Raw genomic sequence first — 7,103 nt, 5'->3', positions numbered from 1 at the left:
TGACCACGTTTTTAGTATATGTGCTTGCCTCCTTTAGTGTCTGAAGTTAAGGGCATTTTGTTTTATTGTTCTCCAATGGACAACTGTCTTTTCCCTGTCTGCTCTTCAGTATGCACCTTGACCTAAACGTCTGTTCTGATTTCACACTCTGCTCATTTATAGTCAGACAGTGGTTCAGCCAAGTGAAGTGATTCCCCGGGTACATTCCATGTGGGGTATGTCCTGTTGAATATCATTGTGTTCTGCTCCCTTATTTTTTTTTGCTGTTAAAAAGAAGAAAAAAGAAGACAGGTGAAGACCTGGATCCTTATGTTTCTGTGGTCTCTTTAGTTTTCAAGTGTAATATCTCTCTCTGTGTCTCTCTCTCTGTCTCTCTCTCCCTCCCTCCCCGCCTCTCTCCCCCCTTTTCTCTCTCTGCCTGTCTTGCTCTCTCGACATCTTGTCTTTTATCATTATGTTCCACACCACCCCCAATGAACTTGGGCTAAAACTAATTGCTTTCCCCTTCTAAGTTTTTCCACGTGGCACTTGCTACATACTCCATAGTTGTCAAACCAAATTTTTGCCAAGAAAGAACAGACTTGGAAGATCCAGGGGACTCTCACAAGCACATATGTGTGTTTTTATAGGTGAATGTCAAGTACACCAAACATATGAAAGAGCGGAAGGAGACCATGGGGATGTAGTAGCTTGAAATACCACATCCATCCATTGAACAGTTTGTGCTACTGAAAACACAGTGACTGTCACCATTCTGTTCACGGAAGTGATTTGCTCTCTTTTCAAAGCCTTTTGAATTTTAAAGTGAGAGCTTGTTTCTCTGTTCTATAGTTTGAAGATAGTGGCTGGGTAAACAAGAGGAAGAAAACATGATTCACAGCACAAGAGTGAAGTGTTTTCCTGACAGTTGGGCAGTGTTTACTTCCCAGGTAAGAAGATACAGGGGGTCCGAGTACCACCTTATCCAGGCAGCTCTTCTTCCTTTCCGTTCCTGGAAGACACGAATGATATAAAGTTATGAGTCATCAAGTCTCCCCATATGTCTCTGGCGTGCCTCTCAGAAATATACCACGGGCTGCTAAATTGGATTTATACTTTCTTAGATTAAGCTGGGTTAGCTGCATCATCTGCTCTGGGAGAGGGAATTGATGGATGGGGGTGGTACATTACACCCATATTTGCTTTATGTCATTCAATCTTATTTTGAATGCCAACTTTTAAAATGGCATACAAGTGGCTTAGTCATTAATGTTGTTTTCCTTTTAAAAGGTTCCATTGCATACTAATGAGCAGCTTAATGCTACAGAAGCTACATTGTCATGCAAGCTGAAGTCTGCCATATGCTTAACTCCTGTTTCACACAAGCACTAAGTTTGCAGAATGCAGAGTTGCCACAAATATCCAAGTGCAGAATGAGGTCCCATGTACAAGTATGTGAGCGAAGAATTTGGCTCATGCATATATCCTTGGAAAAAATTTTCCCATAGTTTTCTTTTCTCTGAGGTATTGAAAAGGCCAACACTTGTCCTCATGTTTCAAACATTTCAGCCCCCCGAAACATTTTGATTGCCTGTTACATTGACTAGAATTGCAAAATGCTATGTTCCAAATGATATCTTTTACACTGGCTTCATATAATTCCAGAATAAGTCCTCTGCTTCATACACTGTGTCCTTATGTGTATGACTTCTATTTTTACATTGCTTCTTCCTCTGTTTTCCTTCTACCATTTCATCCAACATGTTTTGAATTTGTGTAGTTGTTTATATTTGAGACAATCATACTTGAAACCAACAATACTTACTTTATTTAAAAAATATTTGTCTTGATGCAATTCCCAATTTTGGGACCTGGCACGTCAAACTCAATAGAAAGAATGCAAGCCTTGGGAAGATGGAATAAACCCATGATGTAATCGGCAGAGTTGATGTGTTGATTCCACCCTTTTGGAATTAGGATCTTTATTTTATTATCTTTGAAACTCAGCAATAACAGAAACATAAGAGTAGTCTTTTAGCAGTACAAGCTATATTTTGTTTTTTATGTGAATGAAAAGATTTGAAAAAGAACTCTACTAGTCTTGTTGCTTCTTCATTTCATCTAATCGTCAAATATGTGCCTAGGTACAGAAGATATGACAGAAGTGTGTGTGTGTGTGTGTGTGTGTGTGTGTGTGTGTTTTCATTTTAAAGAGCTCAGATGTTTACTGGTAAGTCAACAGCATGCCCTACTCAAGAAATCAGAAGACCTAGGTTACAAAGCTAGCCCTTTAATCCAGAAGTCATCGTTCCCTGCTGGGTAGAGAGATTCTCATGACACTTCATTTCATCTCATTGATAAAGTAAAATCAGACATCCAGTTTCCCTGGTGTAACTTGGCTTTCTGGGAAAAATACAGTTTCATGACCCCACTTTCAGTTAAGACTCTACTGTAATTCGCTAGAAGTACCATTGGTTTATAATTTGTAGACTTCAAGCCTTTCTATGAGCTCATTTGCCTAAATTAGCTCCTGGCTCCGGGTTTTCCTTGCCTGGCTCAACTTCTCAGCACTGGCCCTTTTAACTTTAGTTGGCCAACCTTCTCCTGGAGTCACATCAAATCCCTCAGTCTTGATCCTTGATCACCTGATGAAGTGGTAGGAAGGTCCATCTCTATAGCTTATTGGTGCTCTGTGTTTTTGACCAGACCCCGGCCTGAATATTTACAGTCAGTGGCCAGTTTCACTTATCTTAGCTCAGCAGCTAGGTCTCTGGAACAAACCCCTTCTGCTTCTGACCCCCACACCCTAACTTGAGTCCTGATAATTCTGTAATCAGAGTTTTATCTTTACTCTTTGCTTATCTTGAGTGACTCCATAGCAGATCTCAGAAAAAGATGAGATGATGTCAGGAAGCACAAAGAGAGAGAGTTGGGAAGTGAGATGGGAAAGAGAGGGGGAAAAATGAGTATGTTAATTATCTGTTAATTATTGGGACCACTGCTGTGAGAAACAGATCCAATCTGTAGGGAAGGCCTCAGAGAGACTGGCAGAAACAACTCAGACTTATCCAAGAATGAGGATTGAAGGTTGAAGTATGTATTTACTCACTGTCCCTAATGGTTTGAGGTGTGTACTGAGCTAGGTGTTAGCTCCTGACATTTCCAGCCTGCCCAGTGTTCTCCTTTGGTGCGATAAAGCGCTCTGACAAAAGGACGCAGGAACTTGAGGTAAAAAAAACCTTGTCAGCACCTTCAAGAAGGTCTACAAAGCTGTAGGTGACTACTGGAATGGGCTGTGTCAGATATGGGTAAGGTACTGGCATCGTTTGCCACATTAATTCTCAATAGTCAGGCTTTAAAAAACTCATTTGAAGGAACTGTTACCAGGAAGTGCTAATGATGGAGAATTTATTTCCTGGGGTGGGGGTATTATCTTTTTGGATAGCTCTTCCCACCAAAGGCAACACCTGAGGTTCCTGAGAGGTAACTAAATACAGGCACTTTTTTTTTTTTTTTTTTTTTTTTTTTTAAGGAGGGCGCAGCTCACAGTGGCCTATGTGGGGATCAAACTAGCAACCTTGGGGTTATGAGCACCGTGCACTAACCAACTGAGTTAAGTGGCCGCCCCGGCATACCTCTTTTTATTGGGCTTTGCTTTGTTCTGCATCACAGATGTTGTATATTTTTTACAAATTGAAGGGAAGACCTCCTAGCAACGATTAGATTATGACTTGCTTTTATTGAGATACTCGCATTTTTGTGGTAGTCTGGAACTGAACCTGCAATATCTCTGATGTATGGCTGTAGCTTTTCCACTCTGGATGATTGCTGAGGAACACAGAGAAAACATTGCAAGGAAAGCCAGAGTCTACAAAGGGTTGCAAAATGCATGGCAGTAGTGCAGGGTATTCTATATTATTTGGTAATTTGGATCTATGAGAATGACTTGTGTTTTCCAAATATAAGTGTGCATGTCTTCCATGACTAACATTTTTATAAATGACAGGTCAGATCCACTTTTCTGCTGTTTTTGGTTCTTTTAACTCCATGCTTGTTAATTGGCTTGATGAAAGAAACATTTTGCTTGTGTCTTAAGCAGGAAGTAGTGCTCAGTGACTGAACCTGACATTCAACTGAGCTAGCTAGACTCCTGTGAGCTAGTAGAGAGACGAACAAAGACCCATATCAACTCTGTTTCTAATTCTGAGTTGGGGGAAGTATGGGTAATCTAAATGAAATTCACATATGCGTAGTTTATTTGTAGAAACGGTTGTATAAGAGATTTGTATTGCATTGTATATGCTTAATTTGAATGCTTGGTAAATTTTGGTTATATGCTTATGCATATGGCATGTGCATTAAGTCATTCTAAGGGGTACTTTGGTTGTAAAGTCTCAGTTCAAGAACTCTGGCAGAGCAGACTCTGCTACACATCTGGTTGTTTCTTTGTTCCTAGGCGGTGACTAATTTTGATCAGATCTACTTGTACCTCCTTCCTACCAAGTAAAGAGAAGACAGATTCCAGAATTCAAATAACAACATTGATATTTATATATAGAAATTTAAAATTCTTCTATAGAACACAGACTCTTAGCATTCTATGCTGGAAATGAACTTTAGAGAGATTAAGAAATAGAGGTTTATGGAAGAAAAGTGGTTTACCCAAGGTCATAGAGATAATGGCTTATTTTTAACTTATATACAATTTTGCTGATACACTTGCTATGCTGATAACAGACTATCACAATTTTGATTAATGCTAGTGTCTGGCTTGTAAAGTTAAGACTCACTTATGGATTTCTTTCAACACAGTAGAAGCTATTGCAGTCATAAATTTCCTCAACTGTGGCAGCTGCTGTGCAAGACAGTAGTAAAAGCTCTAACATTAATCTCTTTTTTTTCCTGAAGATTTCAGTACTTTATGGACTTTTAAACCATCCTTTACAAGTTGAAGTGGGGCCAGATGGCAATAGCTTTCACCAGAAAGCAGCCAGTGACAGGAAGAGCCTTGATTGATGTGTATTAAGGAAAAATGCTGGAAGAGTAAGAGCTTGTTAACTTAGGAAAGGGGTATTTATGCGAAGCTTTCCATCTTAGCCAGGCGAAGCTGTGAAAGAATGACCCAGTTGGCAATTGGCAAAAGGAAATATGAGGCTAAAAGTCACAGTAAACACTCTTTCTTTGTTTCTCCCCAAAGAATGCCAACACATTTTTAATTCTCAACAGATACATTACACCTGGAGCTAAACAAGGTACAGATTTATCTTTCTGGGAATAAGTGTGTATTGATTCTGCAACAGTTTGGAGAAGGATTGAATCACTTATTCCATGGTCAGTAATAAACAAAAACACACAAAGGGGAAATCACTCCCTTAGTATACTATAGACCTCTCACTGTCTGCTTTTGTTTAATAACTATCAATGTTTATAACTATCAAATTTTCTGACTTCTTCTCAGAAAAGATCACTGCATTGTAGTTAGAACTTATCCAAACAAATGTAGTAAATTTCTTTGATGCCATGGTAGTGTTTTTTAGAAATGGATTCCTCAATGGATTATAGGCTTCCCTTTTCCTTTATAACATGCTGAGGGCTGAACAAAGTATTTAAAATACAACATGGTAATAACAAACACCATATCCCATAAAGTAAGCAGGAAAACAAAGGGCCTCATATTAGGGTACAAAAATATGTTGTTGACTTTGATTCAACAAGGAAAGATATAAACTTCGAACTGTAACTGATGATTTAATTTAATTCATCTTTAAAATCCATGGAATAGTTAAGAGTTGAAGACACCTGCCACTAGGATTCTGAAATTCGAGAAAATGTTACTTGCCTTTGATCGCAATTGGAGGTAATTTAATTGCAATTACTGCACTAAATTTGTTGAATGACATTCTAATAAACTCTGCCGAAGTAAATATCATATTATTACAAATATAATTTCTGATTTTCCTTGCTTGAAGTAGATGAATGACAAAATTAAATGCCATTTTCTAAACATCTAAACAACTATAATCATAACTGTTTATAACGTCCTTAGTCTGTTTTTTAATCTGTGACTCAGAAGTCAGAAAGCCATAAACCTGTGTCTATTTACATGGTGGGAAAATTAATTTCTCTCCTCTGGAGGAAGGGAGGAGAGCCATGTTTCTCAACTTTTGACTATGGAATCAATGGAATGAAAAGATGAAGATCAGAATGGAAGTGATGTGCATGTTCTAAATAAGATCGATTTTTATGCTCAATGTTGAATCTAAATGTTAGCTCGTAGGTGTTAGGCTGAAAAGCCAAACGAAGAAATGAAAGTGAACTTCTTAGAGTTCCTTTCAGTCAGAGAACATTTAATGGATATGGACATACTTAGAATTTAGTTGAGTCTTCAAAGGAACATAATTATAAGAGGGAAACACACAGAGTTTAATTGTTTGGAAACCGCACCAGGCTACACTTTCCAAGCTGAAAACGACGAGAAAAGTAGCAGAAGAGTTGGGTGTGGGTGTGAGAGCATAACTGGTTTTCTGCCTTGAACAAATGAACTTGGTGACTACAAAAAACACCTCTGTGAGCACAGAAATGGGTCAGTCTTCGAGAAGTATTCATTATACTATCAGTGGGATTTCTCCTCTAGAAATCTGGAAACCATTAGATCATTGTTTTGGCTAAAAGCAAATGGATAGTGTATGCGTTTTCCAGGACTTCCATAACAAAGCAGGCAGACTGGGGGACTTAAACAACAGATACGTATTTTCTCACAGTTGTGGAGGCCTATGATCAAGGCTTTGTTAGGGTTGTTTCCTCTGAGGCCTCCCTCCTTGTCTTATAGATGGCTGTCTTCTCACTGTGTCTTCTCATGGTCTTTCCTCTGTGTGACTGTGTCCTAATCTCCTCTTCTTATAAACGCACCAGTAACATTGGATTACAATCCACCCTAATAACGTCATTTAGCTTAATTATCCCTTTAAAGACTCTATCTCCAAATATAGTCACATTCTGAGGTACTGGGTGTTAGGACTCCAACATATGAATATTTGGGGGATACAATTCAGCCCCTAGGAGGTGGGTTGTGTGATATTTGGAAGTTATATTGAGGCCATCTGATAATGCTATGAAATATGTTG

This window comes from Rhinolophus sinicus, linkage group LG01 (genome assembly GCF_036562045.2).
Source record: "Rhinolophus sinicus isolate RSC01 linkage group LG01, ASM3656204v1, whole genome shotgun sequence".
Classification (NCBI taxonomy): Eukaryota; Metazoa; Chordata; class Mammalia; order Chiroptera; family Rhinolophidae; genus Rhinolophus; species Rhinolophus sinicus.
Note: the sequence above shows the minus strand (reverse complement) of the source record.